Source organism: Mauremys reevesii, linkage group 5 (genome assembly GCF_016161935.1).
Source record: "Mauremys reevesii isolate NIE-2019 linkage group 5, ASM1616193v1, whole genome shotgun sequence".
Classification (NCBI taxonomy): domain Eukaryota; kingdom Metazoa; phylum Chordata; order Testudines; family Geoemydidae; genus Mauremys; species Mauremys reevesii.
In genome coordinates, this window is record NC_052627.1 from 61,776,496 (window position 1) to 61,798,529 (window position 22,034).

Consider the following 22,034-nt stretch of genomic DNA (forward strand, 5'->3'; position numbering starts at 1 on the left):
TGCAATTTTTACTTTTTGTTCAGTGTTTTGCTTCAACCTGAAGCTGGGGCACACGTGGTGGGTCCACATAGATTCAATTTTATTGTCGTCAATTACCAATGACATAACCCCTTTTCATATCTGTACTGGCTGTTGGCTGGGGCACTTGGTCTCTAGAAGGCCCTGGGCTAGTCAGGAAGATAATTCTGGTGGGTTCAAAAGGGATAGCAGGGCCAAATGAAGTCCTCTTCCACTCTACTCCTTTGACTAACTGGATTACTCTGGAGGGCTCAGTCTTTTTGGCATAAAGACTGGAGAGTGTTCTAAATACATTTATATGTTACAAGATGCCAGGCTTTGGGATCTGAGATGAATATGGTCTGGTGACTGGAGACCTGAGATCATGAGCTCAGTAGGATCCGGATGGGTACTTTGTATTGTTTTTCTATGACCAGGCTGGTACCAACATGGTTGGAAGAATTATCTGTCTTAGGCAGTTAGATAAATTACAGTTTTAATTTATTACGCTGAACAAGTCTTCAGCGATTGGTAGGATTATTATTATTATTATTATTTATGCTCAGAAAGCTACACATAAGACTGTGAATTTGGAGACTCATCTTCTCTTCCCAGTTCTTCACCAGATTGCCTGTACAACTTTGGGAAAACCATCTTCTCCTTGATTTACTTTCATCATCTGTAAATTGGGAATAATACACGTAGTGCCTCAGAGGGAGTTAAGGCTAAATCCCTGCATGTTTATAAATCACTTGAGTAAAAATTCTCTATTAGGGACCACAAATGAAATGCAAGCATTTGTTCTCTAATTTTTGTTTATTAGATACACTAGGATGGGATTTGCAAAACTGCTCAACATTGGCCTTATGCTACTCCTGTTGAAGTAAATGGGATTTTTTACTATTGACATCACTGGAAGCAGATCTAGTCAAATGTTGAGCTCTTGAGAAATTCCCACTCTGCCGAGATAAGTGCTCTTAATGAAGACTGTTTCATTGCTAGAATGTTGTTCCATGACCAATTTGAGCATGATAAAAATGACCAATAGATACCAAAATGTTGTGATGCTGCATCCACACACAGTAAGTGCTGGCTTTAGGGCTGCAGCAAAATGGAAAATACAAATGAAACTCTTTAATTGGCTCTTATTACTTTTCTAAAAATGAAAATGTTATAGGAATTTAAGCTATGTTGTAGCACTTAATATTTTGTCATTGAGTGGGAGTTTCTTCAGCTTGTACTGGTTTGGCTTAATGTGCATTAAAGTGATTGTACACATAATTATCTTTAAACATAATACATACACTGTAGATTGCTTGCTTGGTGACTAAGCAATTCCATACTTGCTGCCTTCCACAAGAGTCCTCAGTATATTCTTTACCTTTCTTTACCTGCATAATGGATTATATTGGCAAGAATTAGAGAGGTAATACAATGATTACAACTAGAACACTTGCTGAAAGATCAGGTGGCAATACTTTATATTAAGGTAACATCCATAATTACAATGCACCAAATCCTGAAGGCCTTATTAAAAACTGAGAAAGGATTTCAGGATTTGGCCTTTTGTTAGTAAGTAATAATTAATGCATGAAAATTGCTGCATATAACACACTTTTAATTGTATGTATTCCAAACTTTTAAGTGCTTTCTAATAGGTTGGTATGGTACCTGGTAAATAAACTTTAAAAAGTGGTTGCATGTTTATTATATGTGTTATAGCTAGATCAGTGTGGAAGGACACTGAAGCTAAACTCCATCAGATTTCGTGGAAGGGGGTCAGAATTGAATCATGTCCATAATCCTTTCTTATGGTTTCGTTCTGTGTTGGCTCCAAAAACAGAAAAGGCCTGTTTTTCAGTTCCAGTTTCGAAATGGCCAAAGTCTCACACAAACAGTTATTTTGGAAAGACTTTAAATAGATGGATTCAAACTTAGAAAGTATAAGAGGGGTGACATCCCAGTCCTGTTGAATTCAATGATTGTTATGTCACTAAACTAAATGGGGCCAGAATTTCGCCCAAGGCTACTTGCAAGCTTGAACTGTAAAAACATTCACCACTTCTTATTAGAAGTGCAAAGTATTATTGCATTAGCATTAATTGGATCTTCTATAACAGAGCCTTATGCTGTCATGGAATCCCACTGAAAACAGCAGATCCCATGGATTTTAGGACCATACTATTATTGGTACTAGTAGTATTTTATTAGTCATTAGTGGTATTTTTATTAGTCATATATTAACTTCATACTCTGTTTTGCTAAAGCTAAAGTTTTAAATGAGTTGCAAACTTACCATTTTCCTATTAGTAATTATGGAAATAAACACCATTTTTTGGTTATACATAATAAGTAAATAATGTCCCTAATGACAAAGCATGTTGAAATGTGTTTAACATTCTCTTTTTGAAACAAATTTTACAGGCTTATTTCAATCAAAAGACTCAAGTCTCAAATACTATAGTTTAGTATGCTTTTTTAAAATACATTTAAATACATTTTCTGTGCCACAATTTGTATAACAGTTTAGCATTTCTTACTGAATTGAACAGTACACTTTATCTAAGGGTTTAATGTTCCATGTTCTGATTGTTGCACACAAAATAAAATGTTGATTATCTGAAGAGAAGATTAAATGGCTTTGTCTGTTTTGGGCACCACTGTGGATGCCATGGTAACAGAATACAGTAAAGGAATCTATGACCATGCACAACTTAACCTTCTCCTATCTCTGCATTTTCCAGCTTTTTATTTATATAGTACATTTTAAAAGAATACCACACTGAAAATTTCCTGTATGGATCAGTGATCCAATCTGGTAAGTCTCATCTTCTGAGCACTTAAAAGTAGTTGTTCCTACAATGTAAGACACCAGGGCTTCATAAATCCTCTGCTACTGTTGCATTTATGGCCAGATTGAACAAATTATCTATGTCTCCGTATTTGGGGCAGTGCAGAGCTGAAGAAGGAATTATTCCTTCTAGGACCCTATATGCAGAGATAATGGTTAAATACCCCTGGTCTTTTGGTGTGACTTTTGCCCTTGGGGTTCATGATGAGAGCAGTTCTTGTGTTTTCCCATGTGCAGGTTCTGGCTCTTTTGTTGGAGTGTTAGAAAAGATGGCTTTTTTATGCTCACCTACCTCAGGACCCAGAAAAAGGTATCTAATGGATTTAAAGGGCCAGACCCTCAACTATTGTAAATCTGTAACTCAATTGGAATCAATGGAGTTTTACAAATTTACTCCAACTGCAGATCTTGCCCCAAATGTCTCTAAACATTATATTCATGAAAACCCCCAGGGTATATGAGAATCTCCCTTTTTGCATTCTCACAAGATATATGACTTTATCATTGGGAGGGAAAACAGTTGCCTGTGAAGGGACAGTATCAGGGCCTGATGGAGGTTCTCAGTGTTAAATCCAAATGTCTGGTTGTTTATCAAAACTAATATTCCAAAACTTCTGAGATTTCCTCATAGGAAGCAATTTTTAAACCTGATGTCTGAAAAGGTTGTGCTAATTGTTAACACAATATATTGGTTACAGCTGTGAAAGTTGTATGATCTCTTTGTTCTACCCAGACACAGCTGGCTTATTTCTTGACTACAGCTGATCAAAACAGGTCACGATTTTTTATGAAAAACTTCACACATTTCTAATTCATTTTTATTCAACATGTTTTGAAAAGGAATGATTTTTTTTCATTTATTTGAATTTTTTGTTTTTTATTGAAAATGTAAATTGTGGAAAAATTGAGTGTTTGAGTATTTTCCTCTTCTTTCTTCCCTTTTCTCTCCCTTTTTTCTGTATTTGCCTTTCCCGTCTTTCCTTTTTTTCCCAGTGGCAAACAAAGGCAGGAGGAAGGGAAAAAATATTGAAAACTTTGAAAACATGGATGATTTAAAGATAACTTTTAAAAAAGGGGAGGAGCAATTTTCAACACACTTTTTTATTACTAGCACCAATACTGATTTGGGGAACCTTAACACGGGTAGTGGGGATAATCAAAAATTCTGGCCTCACTGAAATTAATCACAAAATTCCCATTGACGTCAATGGGCTTGGGATTTAATCCAAGGTTGATATTTAGGGCCTAATTCTCTTTTCATTTGCACTATTGCAAACCCACTGACTTCAAGAGTTCCAGCTAGTGTAGTGGAATTTGCTTCTTAAACTTATTGCAGATGTAACCTATAGAAGTAAAACAAATTTTGAACTCCTAGTCTAAGTGTATCTATGTAAGGCTAGCACATTAATTCATTGCATTGCAATAACCTAGCCCACCAATAATTTTCTTTTAAAAAAGACAAAGAATTATTTAGTGTCATAGCTATAGATTTTTAATGTCTTAGAAATTTATTTTTCCTATGCCCTTCCTGAAAGACCCTGACCCCAAACTGCATATACTAAGCAATATAGTAACATTTGAATGTAAATGCTTCTGGATTTTTATTACTTTAGGCAGATTATAATGGAGAATGTTTTCTTTGCATTCTGTGTCTAGCAGTGGCAAAGGGTAGTACACATAATACGGACCTGGGAAAGAATGTGAGCTTCATGATTAGTGCTAAAATGAAAATCCAAATGGTTTTAATGTTGGTAATAGTATGAAAAGCTTTCCAATAGATGCTGGTGCTTGGAATAAATGGCTTTATAAACAAATATACAAATCATCTCTGGAAAAAGGTTGCTGGGACACTTCTTGGAAATAATTGCTGTGGAGCTTTTTTTTTTTTAACAACTTAAATGTTCCTAAGAACATTTTTTGTGTATGGCGGAATCTTGGAAATTTGTTGAAGATTTGTGGGAAAGTAGGTCTGGTACCATCACTAGTATAACGAGAAACTAGTAGGTTCCTCAGTTGCAGGACCCAGACTGAGACTAAAGTTATGATTAGTTCCAAATGAATCAAAATTACCATAACAGAAGAAAGTAATGATGGCATGCAAAACGGTGTGCAACTATTTCCTATGAAACAAAACCAAAACTAAAAAAAAATGATATTATATTAAATTTCTGGCTGTATCTTTCATTACGCTCCATTGTTTAGGGGTTGGTGGTGCAACTCGTAGGCATGTTGAGGAGCATTTTACTGTCCATTTAGTTAATTTTCCTGTTTGTGCTTTTGCAATTGTCTTTCCAAGCTTAACCTACACTTCTCTTTTTTAAAATTCCATGCACTTTTTGTTTTATTTAGTTATTTGTTCCCTCTTTTTAAATCCTGTATTTTTAATTCTCTCATCCTCTGTCAGTTTGTTTATATATGGTTTATTTTATTTCATTCCCTTACTTCTAGTTTTCAGTTTTTCACTTAATTTTGTTTTTTGTCTCCTATTCCCTACGTTCCCCTGCTTTACTGAGAGAAAAGCACATACCTGATAACCACTTATTTTTTACTGGAGAAGCAGACACAGATCACTGTTCAAGTCTGTGTATGACATAGCATGTTGGGTAGTGTGCATAGTGATTGATAATAAAAAAACATAGTTTATTAGATTCCGAAAATTGTTTAGTTTTACTAAGATATGTTCTTGTATTGTAAAAGTGGGGATAATTTCACTAGACTTTGTTGTTCATTGACATTTGTTTTTGTATAACAATTTCTGAAAGCAAAATTCAAGTCCTGTTCAGTGCTAATGTTTTTCCTCTCCTACTTACATTCAAACTATTGGTTCTGTCAACTTGAATGTCCTCATTTATGGAATTGGCACCTCCTGAAGGAGCTATTCTTAGAGACCTTCTGATGTAGGATATCAAATTAATATCCATTATCAACAGTAATATTTTAATTATTATTGAATAGTGCCCAAATATAAGCTAGCCGCTGCACAGAAGTTAGCAAAGACACAGTCCTTTCCCAACAAAGCTTAAACTCAAAATATTAGATATGGCCACTTCTCCGTATAGAGGCTAGGAGCAGCCATAAACTCCAATAGTGAGGCAAAAAGGTGACATCTTGTTCAACAATTTATTATTGCTGAAAAACAATCATAAACTTATGTTTTCATTGTGTCTCTTAGCAATACCTCCTGTCAAGCTATGTCACTTACTTTTGTCCCAAAGTAACCTACATTCCTACAAATTTGGTGTTCCTTTACTTATTATTGAAAACTATTCAGACCAGAATAAAGACCCATGCCAGTGTTGTTATAGAGCTATTTGCATTAGAGGAATGATTCCCATGATTGAGTTTCCTGGATGACTAATTTTTTTTGTTTCCTTCACTCTGGATTTCTGTCCCCTTTGGTTTTACATTGGAGGTAGGCATTGGGACGTGACTGGGTGTATAGACCCCACATGGCAATGAAGAATAAAGAGTTAGTGAAGAGAGCACTCTCCAAACTGGAGTTAAATGGCTGTTTAGTGGCTACTGGGATAAAAAGTTGCAACCCAGACAGAGCAGGGCAACTGCTGGAGGGGCTGCGAGTCACTGCGGAAAACCTCCACTCCATCAGATGAAGGAAAGCCACCCAAACAGACCAATGCTCTAGCAGAAGGCTCATGAGAAGATGCCTGAAAAGGCCCTAGGTGGAAAACAACGCAGGGAAGTAGCAGGTGACCGAAGCAAACAGTCCTTGACTGCCTAACAGAGGGTCCCTGGGCTGGGATTCAGAGGAGGACGTGGGCTTGGGTCCCCCTACAATCCTCCACAAGGAAGGGTGTCAGAAACTGCTGAGGCTTCAGACTTGTGACAGTCCCCACACAACTTTTTGGACTTTATTTTTGTCCCTCGTTCAACCTTCTTTGTTCCTCTCACACAAAGGAGAGTGGGAGATATCAGGACCAGGGCTAGAGATTGAAGGCACATCACAGAACACTTAGGCCTCTGGAGACTAAGACTCCTACTACTCCAAGAGAGGAGGGACTCAAATGACCCAGCCACAGGGTTATAGTTGTAACAGAGGTTGAACACTGCAGGCCCTATTTCTAAACTGATACAAAGGGAACTTGAGGCCAGGCTGCTGTTACTAGCTCTGACTACAAGGGCGGGGGGATATTAAAAGCTGAGAAGCCCAATAGCAGGAACATTGAGCTATGTCTCATAGGTGGGCAAAAATGAAGACCAAAAAATTAATCTCAAAATTGTAGTGATTGTAAGTCAGTTTTTGCAAGCAGTGAGCTTTACATTTAGAGGTGAGTTCTCATAAAATTCTTTTCCATATTTTATACATTTTATACTCCTAATTCCTCTGCATCTTGCCCAAACATGTCAGGGTTTTGAGATATTCTCCATTAATCACTGTTAGTTATTTATTGTATTTATCTTAGAATAGCTTCCCCGCCCCGCCCCCATTAGTTAAGGTAGCCAGGAAAATTGCATCCCTTGGCCTGGATGAATATTTTCCTAAACCAATCCTTTACTATTCATGCAGTGGGAGTGGGAAAAGGAAATCTGATATAGAAAAAATGATCAGAATCTCTTTGCAGGGCTTTCTTTGTCCCTGTGTGTATGTGTTGTGTGCCCATTTGATCTGTTCTTTTTAACTGACAGCCAAGAAATTTGTTTAAGCTATCAGAGATGTGACGTGTCATGTCAAGCAATGCCAGGACACTATGTGCACAATATATGAAGTGGTGATACATGGTTTGACTGACTCAATCCAAGTAATGTTCCAGTGTCATCCAGCACATTTCACAAAAAAATGTTAAAGTTACAGCTTAAATAAAATAGCTTGGGAAGAACTTAGGAAAAACCTTATGATCAAGTAAGTGTTCCTTGGTCACTTATGGTAATTATCTGGCATATTCATGAAAAACAATTAATAGGGTTTTTTAATATAATAAATAGGGATAAGGAGTTACTCAAAATCTTGCCAAATTTTAATTGAGAGTTTTTAATGAAGGGATTTATAGGTGCCAACCACTCTCTGTAATTTATTTAGGGGAATTACCAGCTCAAGCAAACAAAGGATGTAAAACATACAGAGCATGTGACAAAAAAAATTTAAAAAAAATTGGGAACTTGTCTGTCCATAATAGATAATGGGGATGTCCTCAAAGCAGCCTGCTTTAAAAAAACAAACAAACAAACAAACAAAAAAAACACTGCCCCCTTGTTCATCCCCCTGCTCCCCAAAAAAGCCTTCAGTGCAATTATCTGTGGGGACAAATACTGCCATTAGGTATTTAATTACTGATTGCACTCTCAAATTAGGTAGTTAGATGTCAAACTACTAGTATTTTCACCTTTAATAGTAGATGCAAAATTGCAGGTCAAACTGAGGTCCCTTTAAAAACAAACAAACAAAAACCTAGCCATTAATATGTAGGCTGCAATAATTGTGCTTAGTTATTGAGCATTATGGGAGATCAGATTAATACAAACATGAGTAAGACTATTAATTTATACATGTATCATATAATACAAATATTGCATGCCTCACGAGATTTCTGAGAGCTTGTAAACCAATTACAAGCACAATACTTGAGATTTTAGGATGCAGAAAATGAAGCTGGGATGATGTGAACCTTATTTGGTGGGATACAGAATGAGATTTACAACCCCCTCCAAACCAATGAAACAAGAAATACTACCTCCACAGCAGAGCAAAATATTTCATAAAGTCCACTAAATAGCTCATTTTTTGCCAGTCTAATTACTAAGAGGCATCCAGATATAGGTAATCAATCAACTCCTGCAGAAAAGCATTCCCAATCCAACTGAAACTAAAAGTGAGAAGGAAGAAGGATCAGAGAGACATGAAGCAAGGCTCAAAACAGAAAAATGGAAGTTTCCAAGTCACAACCCTACTATCCTGTGCAATGAGGGCCCTATAATAAAATGTGACCATATCTTTATGGTGTTAAAATGGCTTGAAGTTTCTCCCCTCACTGGAAAAGCAAGATACCGTTTCATCTGAGAGGGTCTTTATTGTTATTATTATTATTGTTTTCCCCATTAACTATTGGATATAAAGTCAATTGAATTTAACAGAAAGACATCTGTTGGTTTCAATGGGCTTGGAATCATGCCCTAAGGGAGAAACTGCTGTTGGACTTTCATTCTGACATTGGAGGAGGATACAGCTACTTCCAGTGTTTCGGTACAAAATTTGGTACAGGTAAGAGCTGTGTATATATCATGGAGATATCCTTATCAGGGGTGAGGAGGCGGAATTTCTCAGAAGGGCTAATACTTCTGAGATGAAGGAGCAGATTCTTGCCCCCATATGGATGACCATGTGGTTGGATCAAAGAAGGCATGCAAATGGCTGTATCTCCAATAGATTACAATATACTGACATCAAAATAAAATGAAGAGATTCTATTAGGATTAGACTTGGTTTAGAAATGGATCTGGTACAATCCATCTTCATCTTCACCCAAGTGGTGCCCTCCTGGGAGATTTCAAGTTGTTCATTAAATTTTTTTGTGGATTGAAAAAATAGGATGAATAACTGATGACATTTAGTCATGGGTAACATTGGTCAGCAAAGTGAGGGAGTCTATCTGCTTTGAAGATAAATTCCTTAAAGTGGGAGTTGGTTGATAGCTTTAATGGCAGGCCAGATTTCAAGTAGAATAGGAGTTGAGGTAAGGACTCCCAGAGGATGTTGAAAGCTTTTTCTTTTACTCTTTGGGAATAGATTGACGTTCTTAAACAATATGGCCAAATCAAATGTTCCTATCCATCCTCACAAGTGTACATTATGCATGAAAAAAGGAAGGGGAAGTGGAACTTCCTTTCCTTTGCTAAGTGAAAAGGTAACATTTCCCCTTTGTCCCCTCTTACTGGGGCTGACTGGAAAGCCACTCCACTCTGCAGGCAGGCCCAGAAAATGGGTGGGCTGGGAGCAGATACTGCAGTGATCTGGAACCTACTCTTCAGGAAGCATCTCTCTCTCTCATTGGTCCCTGATGAATCTCAGCCACCATGGAGAATTAACCAGGAGGCAGACCAGGTCAGTGGTACAGGACAGAAGGTGGGAAGAGAGTCTGCTCTGAGCACCTCCCAGCTCTATCACTCCCACCATGCAGCCCATCTACCAGGGACCCCAGCAACTCCTATGCACACACAAACAACTCCAGCATTCCCTGAGCTACCCAGCATCCACCTGCCCCAAATACCCATTTACCTCACCATCCTGGGCACATGCCATAAACATTCCATTCACTTTCCCTGGAGTTAAGGTACCCTAGGTGTGTGTGGAGATGCAGGGTATCCCAGGATGATGTAGTAGAAGCAGCTCCATTAGGGTGTGGGGAGGTGGGCAGGGGAAACGCAGGCAAGCCACCAAAAGGAGCCTTGGTCCAAGTAACAACCATGGTAGTGAAGTCCCCTTCTCATATTACCCTTTAACCAGTGGGTCCAATTACCAAGAAGTATGTCACTGAAAGGGACATCTGTACTAGAAAGATACACTAATTGTTTCCTAATACATGTTTTAAAAAAATATAAAAGTGATTTACGGGCTCTTTCAAAATCTTGGTTCATTTGTTTGCTTGCATTAAATCTCAAATTGTAATTTACTAAGCAATGATGTGGCATTCTTTCTTTGAAGGTGCTTGAGAGCTACTAATGAACCCTAACTCTAAGGACTAATACAATGGTCCTGAGCTTGATTCTGTGTGAAATCCTGGAGAGATAACACTCTGCTGAAGTACAGGCCAGAGTTCTAAGTGGAAGGAAAAGGAGTATGCCTAATTTGCTCTGCTATCCCAGTTACATAAGCACCTAGAGAAAATGAACAGTAAGTAATAAAGAACATAGGTTTGAAAAATCAAATCATGCCCGACAAATGTGATCACTCTCTTAAAGCTAATTGTACAATTATTGGAGGAAGAGAATATGTTTTGCAGTAGATATTTGCGTCTTAGAAATGCCAGAAAAATTATTACTTGGAAAATTTACTCAGGTTACCTTTAGATATTTCACATAAACTGAAACCTGATCACAAATAAAAGGTGATAATGACTTATGATTTATTGAGCTTGGGAGAGGTGTCTTGTGGGGTGGCATTAGGCCAAACAGCAATCTTATTTCACCTCTTTATTAATGATCTGGGGGTAAAAATAAATAAAAATCCCAATTCAGTAAGGTGAGAGAGACTACTACCATGCTGAAAGTTAAGCATTGGCTTATATCTTGCTGAAGCAGGACCTTAATTCTGAAATGCTAACTAAATTAGGAGGCGATGCAAATCACAGTCAAATAATAAAACAGGAAGTGGATTAGTTAGAAGTGTGGGCAGAGCATTAAAAAAAGAGATAAATTAATAAGACTCTGCAAATTGTTATTCACATGTGGAGTTCCCCTGACTTCAATAGGAATCAGTTTGTGAGTAACTGTTTAGGGAAAAGTGACCAGAAATCCTGATATTCAGGAGAGAAAGAAATTAGAAATTAACTGTCCAAACATCTCAAAGTGAAAATCAGTAATAATGAAAAAGACTTAAGAGATATAGAAGACAGTAAATTATATATGAGTTTTCCATATGATGGGGAGGGAGCAAATGCAATTTTTGGCTCTATATGCATGCACCATTGGAATAAAAGTCCCCTGCTATATGGAATTGGTGAAACTAACTAGAAATGCACCTATAAGTCTGTATCTCTCTACCACAAGAAGGTCGACAAATTGCATGAAGTTCAGGGAAAAGCAACCACATTGACTAACACTGCAGGGATAGAGCATGAAGGAAGGATTAAGAGATTAATATATTAGCCTGGGTGAACTATGGTTGATGATCAAGAGAGTGACAGCTTCACACATACATTACTCAACTACTATGAATAACATTCAAAGGGAAATACAAGGCAATTAAAAGGTTTTGATTTACTTATAAGTACAAACATAACCCTCAAATGCTTTTGTTGTGTACAACAATACCTTAGACTAGTTTTATGCTGATTACAGGAAGAAGCCTGATTGATAAACCCTGAAGTTTGTTCTTAAACGTGACTCCGTCCTTTCTCAGGCAAACACCATTGGCTTTAAAACTGAGTAGTGATCACGGGACTTGACCTTCCTTAAATTTATGCATACTTTTCATGTAAATTAGATTGAAGTATATGAAATAATTATCTATAATGATCCATTTGTAAAAATGAATACAGAAATCACAAAAATGTACTTTTTTACAGCAATGTAATTGTTTGTGGAATCATCTCAATTTTCATAGGCATCACCTAGTTGGGGTGTTACTTTCAATTCATTTAAAATTGCCAATAGCAAAGTAAATGGAAGCTGTTTGAATTTGTGTCAGTGACAAATAGTTGCTTTTCCATCCCAGAGGGATGGGTTGCACTTCAGTGGCTAGACATTGGTTCTCTTGTGTTTTTGTAACAATGCAGTAATTTTTGGATGAAATTATTGCTTAGATGTAAACTTTATTTAATTGTTCACATTATCCACAACAATGGACATCTTAATTGAGGCAGCAAAAATCACTTTTCTTATCCAGCTGTCATTAAAGGACTCTGTCATACTCACACATTGTTAATTCAGTCAGCACAAAAGAACTTTAATGTACATCACTGAACTATAAGCATGTCATGTACGCAGGCGTTTTTCTATGCCTTAGTTGTATGGCATTGCAAGTTCTGTTTGTTCATTTCATTTTGGGGGGCCAGATTCTGCAAATTTCTTTTTAAAAGGATCCAATTTTTCAACACTTATGTTAAGTAGTACTTAAGGACATAGGATTGGAAGGCACTTCCTAGGACACTGAGCCCAAGTCCTATCGCCAGTAGTATAGCTAAGGACCCAAGTCTGCTAATTCCCAGTCAAGTGCCCCATCCACTAGATCTATCTGCTTCTCAATGAGCTCAATGGGACTACTTTATATGAGTATTATTCAGTGTAAATGCTGTAGATGCAGGCTCTTTTTAAACAAGAAATTTGACCAATCTGGTCCTAAAATTGCGGCAAAATTAAACAGAACTTGCAAAACCAGACTAGAAAGGCATGCAATACTAGATAGATACATAGTGTATACACATTTAAGGATGTACATTAGTTATTTAGCATTATAAAATGGCCATCTAGATGTGGAGTTTTAAAATTTCAGCTGTCTTGCAGGAAGGGAAAATTCCCCTCTCCCCAGAGGAACCTAGGGTTGTTCAGTAGAATCCATCCCTATTTAACAGGTGGTGTTTTAGAGTCTCCAGGACTGTCCAGTACATTTTAAAGATAGACCATACTTATTTTTAGGTATCTGAAAAGTACATTGCACATTTTTATACATGATATATATATAGCTGTACTTTAGACCCCCTACCAATGCCTGGTGTCTAAGAAATCCCCAAAGTTTGGCCCAGGATGCAAACTTTGCTGGTTGGGGCCCATCTCTAATGTTGTAATTAGAGTTGGCAAATACCTTTTAACAACCAACCAACGAAACAAACAAAAAATCTTGTAGATATTTGTATGATTTTTTTAAATTTCTCTTAAGTCGTGATCATTCCTATTTTGTATCATTTTTCTACTGTAATTGACTTCTACAAGCACACGTGTTTGCATAAAAACATTTCAAAGAAATTCGGGGTATTCACTGATATCAAATTCTATATAGGCAGGCTCAAATATTTTGTGGTGGACGGCTTATGTGTTCATCTAGTCATGGAACAGAATCAATACCTGTGGCTTATCTGGCTTGACACTGTTAAACAACACAGATGAAACAGCAAATTCTCACAAACACTCTCAAACTGAATAGAGATGGTTTAAAACATTTTTAATTTCAAATCTGGATCTGAATTTTTGCAGCTATAGCCAGTTCTACTTCCCTTTTATTTTGTATTACACTGTAATCAAAAGGAGAGCATTCTAAAAACTTGATTTCCTATCTGATTTGTTTATATAGTAAAGATTTCATTCAGTCCCAACATCTGTTTAGTGTATTCACCTTTTGAGAATAAGTTATTAGAGTAGATCTGACATAGAATGTGTCATTTATGGAGGAATGGGAAAATACCACATGGTACTTTGCCATAACAATATGGTAACTTGAAAGCAACTGACATTCTTGCTACTGTGTAGTATCCTGTTCATGGAGTTAATGACAACTCATATCCCCACTGCGCTTAATTTTCTGGGATTTTGTAAATGGTGCAAAGCTCATTAGAATTTTAATGTTTTATGCAGATTGAAACTTTTCATAGTGCTTAGTGGCTGCCAGCAGAAATGAATAACTTGTGGTGGCCTGGGAACAATCCTGGGAATAAGAGAAACTCTTTGTATTTTGTTTTCTTCATTTCCATTGGTGACAACTTTTCTTCAAATATTTTCCCACCCTTTTTATATGCAGGGTATTGACTCAAATCCTGGTGTCAAAGGTTACAAGAAACTCCCGCTTATCACATTGACTTCAAAATGTTGTACATCAGCATACTGATCAGAGTGCTGCAGATCTTGTCAAGCTATAGCCAATGTCACTTATACCTTGTGCAAATTATCTTTTCATTTCACCCATTCACTGAGTATATTCCCCACATAATGATTTGAAATGGGCAAATAAAGTCAGTAACAAAATTTCAAATCATTAGTGCATTTAACAGTGTTTGCTGGTAATTATCTTACAATAGGACATAATGAAACAAAATCAGATCCTTTATAATTAAAAAAATCTGTAAGAGGTCCATCAGATTTTTGACTGAAATATTGAGTCCAGACACTTGATAGTACAATCAAAATACCTAGGAATTTTAACCCAAAAGAATGACACAGGAAGTTAGTCAACCATTTGAGACTTTAACTGTGAGCATCTTATCCACAGTAAGCCTCTGCTCCAAAGCCCATTGAACTCAATGGAAAGACACTATTGACTTTAATGGACTTTGTATTAGGGTTTACGTGTAAATGTTACAAGTCTTATGAAGCAAAGGTCGGCCTCAGCTGGAGAAGAGAATCCTTTGTATTGTTCAAATCTAAGCTCCAATCCTGCATGGTTCTGAGCATTTGCAGGCACTCCGTTCCTGTTTACTTCAGTGGGGATAAAGGGCATGCAACACCTGGCAAGACGAGACCTATGGGGAAAATCCTCAGCTATATAATTGACATAGTTCCACTGAAGCTCCAATGTACCAGCTGAGAATCTGCCCCTTAGCATCAAACTGTACAATAAAGACACCATTATGGTAACATACAACTTTCTTTTGGCTAATTCATTTTTATTACATTGGCATACAGAATTCAGTCTCTACTATTTCAGGAAGATTAAGAGCCTAAAATATTTATCACAAATTAATGCCAACAGATATGTACAGAGAGTGATCTATAAAGAGGTACAAGTATAATTTATATTACCTACTGTATTAAGTCTCACCCTCTGATATGTTGTTACAAAGAGTAACTCAAATACACCTTGTGGTTATTAATTATAAACTAATCCTCTCCACCTTCTATTCACTTATTTGTTTCCCATTTACAAAATACTTTAAGCTATGTTTTGAAGTCATTAGGCAGAGACAGCCTTTCCCCACCTTTCCTGTAGAAAAATTCATGGATGGGGGCTTCAGAACGGTAGGGAAACTTGGTGAAGTTTCTGTTTGGGAATTTTCTATAAATTATAACCTCAAAGGGGAAAGAGGAGGTTTCCCCTACTAAATGTACTAGGTTTTACCTTAAACCCCATAGATTCCCAAGACTCCTGGATCTTAGAGAATCTAGTGGTATCATGGGCCTACATGTAAAGAGGCCTTATTCCTTTGTGCTTTCTCCAACCCTGCCTTTCAACCCACAGGCTCCCTAGCACTCCTATTTCTGAATCTTCTTCAGGAAAGATTCTTCAGCAGTGAGGATCTCTGGGCAAAAGTTTCTGCAATTAACTTCCACTGATTTAAAAGTTTTGACCCAGGGTATTCATGTTACCTTTCACAGTCATCCTCCTATTCTGCCTGATCCAAACGCAAGGTAATTGGACTCATGGAATTCCCAACAGAGGGTCCAGAACTGGGACAATGGTGTCACAAAGGTGGCATAACTCCTGATAATGCAGTCAAGGACAAGTCCTCATTCCACATTCTCATGAGGTCTGATTGTCTTCACCAGAAGTTTGCTTGAGTAAGGATTAAAGGAAAACTCAGTAAGGACTTCTGAATTTGGGGTTTTGTGATGCTGGAGCTAGTTTCTTAAGGCTTTCAGGTCCTTGCTTGTCCTCCAAGAGGATGCCAGCTGAACATATTGGTTTCTGAAAACAGGTTCTTTATAATACATGATATAAAATGTGTATATTTCTAGCTATTCTTAGCAATTACATACAAATGAATAATGATGGTCAGACTAAGAGATACAGTGAGACAAGTCAGAGTTATGATAGATAATCCAGGCGGACTATTAATCTTTACCTCCTACCTTAATATTGCAGGCTATAATAACCCGCAGAATACCTCGTCACCAGGAGAAGTATGGTGATGGAGTTTGGGCTGTATAATTAAGACAAGGCAATTGTTGACAGTGAACTTCCTAAGGCTATTGTAAATCCTCTTCCCAAAGCTTGTGGGGCTCAATTGTGGAATTGTCTCTAAGATGCTAATAGGAATAAAATTTTTGTTTCAGCCTGATTTCTTATTTGGGACACACTGTCCTCAGTTCTTGGCGTTTTGTAATACTACATAATTTTACATCTTGCATGTACAGCGGTGCTAAAGGACAACAGGCATGAGTGTCATATCGTTAGTTTATAGTATCAACCTTAGCACTTAGGAGGCTATGCATACTCGGTGTGTGTGCATGGACATATATATGTCGCAGTTTACCATTTATTTGGCAGGCAATCTGGAAAATACAGCATTCTAAATGTTAGCTCTTGATTTTAGTTGTTTAACTCAGACATTCAGTGATTTTTAACTTTTTTTTGTGTGTGATTTCTTTCCCCAAAACCCATCAAGGACAGCTGGAACATGTATAGTGTATTATTTAGACCAAAGACTAGAATTGTGGCTTTGGAGTGGTTCCAACTTCTCTGTTAAATTCATATAGTAATTTGGGCAACCTATTAAAGTATTATTTACCAGAGAGACTAAACTTTCTCCTCTCTGGAGTAAAAAGATCATTAGGTATAGTTCTGGAATGCATCTTACATGTTTGTGAAATCTGAATATCAGCCTCTTAGATAAATCATCATTTTAAAAGCAAACATATGTATCGCTTGTAGTGTCAGCTGGTTAAGCTCTTGTGTGTGCTGCATCTGTCAGTCATGTAGATGGTTATAAGGAGTTATATCTTAAAATGTAGGTAAGGAAGATTGGATGGCTGAGGACTGATTTTTGGGATATGGAGCTTGTCTCCTCTATGTTACTGGTACAAATTAATTGATAAACATCACCTTAGAAACTGTAACTTCATCAAGTCCCTGGTTCTCCCTGCCCTGCAGAGCTGTGGAGCATCACAGCTTCCTCATACCTTCTATGTCTCACACTGCTTTATGGAGTTTAATATTGAACTGCAATTTTTCTCTTCATCTTGCACAAATTTCTATTAAGCAGTGACTTTTCTTTTTAATTGTGCCCTTGATACTTAACTGAATATGAAGTTCAAATTTTAACATCAAGATGTTTTTTTAACTAAAGAAGACCCCCAAAATATTAGCCCCAATGAATAATTATTAATTTAAAAAGTGTGTATGTGTGGCAGTGGTGGGGAGGGAGGCTAACCATCAACTGGAAATAAATGCCTTTATAAGAACAGCTTTTTTCTCATTGCATTTTGGTACCCTTGCTCCTGTTCTTTGCTGAGACCAAGAGGTGCAGGAGCATATGCAAGTAAGAGCAGAAAATGGTAAGTGAACTTTTTGAACTCACCAAAAGGTTTTGTTCAGTTTCTTTGATCAGTTTCAGTTCAAGTCTTATTGAATCATTTCCTGCCTCTGGGCTTCCAACAGATCTATCTGTCTATTTTTGTACAGTGCCTATCACAATGAAATGTTCTCAATAGCTCTTTTGTGCTACTATGACACAAATAACAATTTTTGCTGGGCCCTGAACGATGTACAAATAGTGGCACACATTACAGTCAGAGGCATATGAAGCACAAGAGTTCATGAGAAATGAATGAGAATGAATCTACAGAAGAAACTCATCTGGGCCAATGATGTGAGGAGAGTTGGGGTTCTTGCTGGCCAGCGAGGTGAAGGGATAGAGTTGGTTAGTTATAGAGAAGTAAGAAAATAATTATGAATTTCTTCTGAAGTGAACAAATATTGAGCCTTAAACAAGGATTCTAGTTAAGTCCAAAGAGAGAAATGAGGCTGGAGTGACTATTCATCCATGGTCATTGTAAGCAAAGTGGGAGGGGGCATTGGCTTCTGTTTTCAATAGATTGGAATGCAGATTGTTGGGCTAGGACTAAGGAAGTTATCCCAGGAATTGTGGGATACTTCCAGCTGACTCTCCAGGGCTTGGACCTTGGGTCCCGGCTTAACTAGAACTTGGATCCAACCTTGCAGGGTCTTGGGACCCAGTGTAGCTGCAAGGGGTTAGGCTTGAGCCTGAGCTCAAACACGGTTTTACATTGTAGTGTAGACATACCCTAATGCTCTCCCCAGCTATATGCCTAACAACTGCCATTGGTACATTTGGTGTTTTTAAGTTTATAGGTATTTTCAGTGCATTGTCACACAATTCACTATGTACATAATGTCCCACAAATCAGCAACTTAAAATCAGATGGAAATTAGGCAATCTGAATTTAGGTGCATTACAGGTATCTTCCTAACAATGTGATTCCCATTCTGAGTGGGCAGTTTCAGAAGACTGCATGAAATCTGAGTAAGAATTTTCTTTAAAATTGTTCTCTAAATTACAGCAAAAATTCCAGTAGCCGTCTATGTTAGCTGCAAAAAAAAAATGTTTTTAGGAGATTGGATTAGAGGAAGGAAGACTCAGGAGGCACTATCCTAGGGGGACAAAATGATACATAGAAACAGCATCCATTCCAATTTGGACACTGCACAAATTATTAAGTTTTCAAAAAAAGTATGACAAACATAACACATTTGATCTCTTGGAAAATTTGACAAGCTGAACACACAGACGCTAAAGAGTGTCTGTAATGGCAGAAATCACACAATTTATAACCTTCTTAAGCATTGAACACACCATCAACTCAAATAATAATCCCAAGAGAACAAATCTTTATATTGTTTCCTTTTGACATACAGCTGCAAGACTGTGCCAGGAATGTTATTCAAAGGACATGAAAATAATCTTCTGGGAGCTATAGAATGAAGCATACTCAGTAGATAACTGCCTCAATCTCAAAATGACAAAAATGTCAGGATAGAGCAATCAATTTTTCACCTTTAAAAATGACATGAAAGATATGATTGGAAATGCCACGCTTTGGGGATGTGAGCATTTTTCACATAATTATCCAACATAAATTGTTTTAAATATTTGTATTCCTGTGTGCTACTTTGGAGCTATTAGAAGACACGCAAATTGAAAGCATGTGTTGAAAACATATTGTGATGTTTTGAATATTTAGCCCAATATGTCATCATATTTGTGATACTGACTTTCATTGTTACACATTTTTTCTTAAACATTACTGAAAAGGCAACTATACAGTGCAGAGTAGTCAGATTTGTTCTAGTTCTCAAAATACTAAAAGCAGCCAGCAGACTATACAGTGATCCCCACGAAAGTCTTTGCAATTGTATTCTAAAAGTAACCACAGTATGTAAGGTTAGAGGCTGTCATGAATACTGTGGTGATGTCATCAGACTAAAAGGAAAGAGTGTAATGTTTTTAATGACAATCACTCTATAACAGGCATATATCTCCATAAATTACAAATCTGAAATCAAAGTATTTAGATAAAATCATACAATCTTCAGAAGTTATTCACTTTTTGGGAGCTGGCTAATTTGATAAAGTCTAAATCAGGAATGCTCAAACTGTCTGGCTCCGAATCAATATACTTAACTATGGTCTTTACTTTGCATGTCAGTAGTCCATTTCAAATCAATGAGACTACTCATGTATTGATTATGCACATGCTTAAATACTTAATATTTAAATAACTCGCTGAACCAGGCCCAAGATCAGCAACACACTTGGATGCTAACAGCCATTTGTATAAATTAGGTTGTATCTGTCCTCGTTAATATACAGCTCTCACCTTTGGAGATTGCTTATCCTAGCATACAAAATTCCATCTTGTTCTGAGGAGTTAAGCATAAATATTTGAAGCAAGATTGAGGATAGCATGCTAGGAACTATATTCACTGCAAGCAGTAGCTCCACGTAAAAGATGAAGACAGCTGTCAGACTGATTGCAGAACTTCTTGGGCAGCATTTCACCATCCCATGTGTAAGCAGTGAAAAAGAATGTGTGTCTTCTTTTTCCAAAATGTTCTAATCTAAATTATGTTTTTGAGCAAAGGACTATGTATAGCTGGAATGATTGTAGCTGAATTCTAAAGTTCTTAAAGTAGTGATTTTTAAAAGGGAAATATTAAGATTTTCTACAGTTAGGTGAGATTGACTCAACAATAATAACAAGGTTAGAAAAAGAAAATCTTATACTGAAAGGTCACACACTAAGCGGTGAAGAGGCGTGCATGAAAAAGACTTAATTGCAATAAAAACCAATTTCATTTCTGATCTCCTTTAGACAAGAACAAGTCTACAAAAATAACTGTTTTTATTGTGCCAAGTGGAAATTATGCCTCTAATAGGATGGGTAGATATGAAGGTCAGAATGTGTATAGTGGTTGACACTACACATTTTTGCTTATCCATGGGTGAGTGGGGTGAAACACTTGTTCCTTTTCAATTTTGATTTCAGTTTTTAAAAGCTGTTCTTAGCTTTGTGGAAAGTGCAAGAGGAGCAATTATTTCTTTATTAGAGATGTGCACAACTTTAAATAGAGAACTCCATGCTGAGGAGACCAATTCAAACCCCAACATGATTTAGAGTACCCACAGAGCTGCTCTTCATTCCTTTAGCTTCAATAGTTAATTCACAATATGGCTGCTCTCACTTGAGCTAGGATAACTCAAGTTAACTATGCAGTGAAGACATAACCTGAGACTTGCAAGTGACTTGCCAAAGGCCACATAATGAGCCAGTGACAGAGCGAGGCCTAGAATTTAGAAAGCTGCCAGATACAAATCCAAACTTCTATTCAATTTGAGTTCTGATGCCATCACTATGATATTGTACTGCCTATCCAGTTTATCCATTTGGGGTAAGTTTTATCCTTATTCAGGGGCCCCACATAAGTCTTGTTTATCATTTAAGTCCCATGTATGCCTTAAAAGTTGGCCTTCTGCTCAGGGCTGCCTACTGCACACTTAGTAAATTTAAATAACATATTTTAGAACTTCTAATTGCTGCAGGTTTTTTGTTCTGAGAAAGTTATCAGGCCTGCCAACCATTTCTCAACACTTTCTCAAAGGGGGAAGGGGGATTGTTTGGGGCAAATGATGCAGAGAAACTGGCCCCGCTAAAGGAACAAAAAACAACGGTCCAAGGATTAAGAACCAAGTCCGAGAGGGACTCAGTGCCCTTCTCTCTTTGCAGTCAATTATATTTCAATTAAGGAGGTTACAAGGATTTAAGGGCACTCAGCACCTTATAATATCAGGCCTATTGTTTGGATTCAGCCACCAACCCATTCATTTGGTGCTATTATTATGTAACTAATTTAGACTTGATAACATGAGAGACAAAGAGATGGGATTGTTTTCAGAAAGCCATATTCTGCCCAGATTTACAACTCTTCAACCTTGTATGGGATTGTGGAGGTACACACGTGAAAGTGAGGGCATTATTTGGCACAGAGTTAGTATTTTAAACAACTGAATTTCCTTTGGCAAGATTGCAGTTCACAGTTGGAAAACTGTACCTTATGCCCTCTTAGCAGGGTACATATTTTGCCAGAATGTTAGGACCTTGCTAGCGCATTAATCACAGTTGGGCTTTTTGGGGGGCCTGGACTCCCTGCAAATCATTAAAATACCTGGCAAAACATAGACATGTCATCTGTTTATTGTTCTAATATAAATTTTGATAAGGTTAGAAGAAGGATGAGCCAAATTAAATGTTTTCTCTTGCCAAAAATGTGGTTTTCAGGTACTTCTGAAGG

The 22,034-nt window shown here is 37.2% G+C and overlaps 4 long non-coding RNA genes across 4 annotated transcripts in view; 3 read left to right on the forward strand and 1 right to left on the reverse strand.

Moving 5' to 3' along the window:
• Window positions 1–502: 502 nt before the first annotated feature.
• On the reverse strand, window positions 503–15,863 carry LOC120407123. Its single transcript, XR_005599803.1, has 3 exons — window positions 15,812–15,863; window positions 1,302–1,388; window positions 503–676 (listed from the first exon to the last, which is right to left on the reverse strand). It is a non-coding gene; the product is annotated as an uncharacterized LOC120407123 (long non-coding RNA).
• On the forward strand, window positions 9,775–11,926 carry LOC120407124. The gene is made up of 3 exons (XR_005599804.1): window positions 9,775–9,902; window positions 10,503–10,691; window positions 11,858–11,926. It is a non-coding gene; the product is annotated as an uncharacterized LOC120407124 (long non-coding RNA).
• A 79-nt stretch (window positions 15,864–15,942) lies between the features above and the next one.
• Window positions 15,943–16,503, forward strand: LOC120405795. Its single transcript, XR_005598886.1, has 2 exons — window positions 15,943–16,025; window positions 16,308–16,503. It is a non-coding gene; the product is annotated as an uncharacterized LOC120405795 (long non-coding RNA).
• Window positions 16,504–17,630: 1,127 nt separating this feature from the next.
• LOC120405796 overlaps window positions 17,631–22,034 on the forward strand; it is a 70,624-nt gene continuing 66,220 nt past the window's right edge. The window contains exon 1 of the long non-coding RNA XR_005598887.1: window positions 17,631–17,719. This is a non-coding gene — a long non-coding RNA (uncharacterized LOC120405796). The remainder of the gene's footprint in view (window positions 17,720–22,034) is intronic.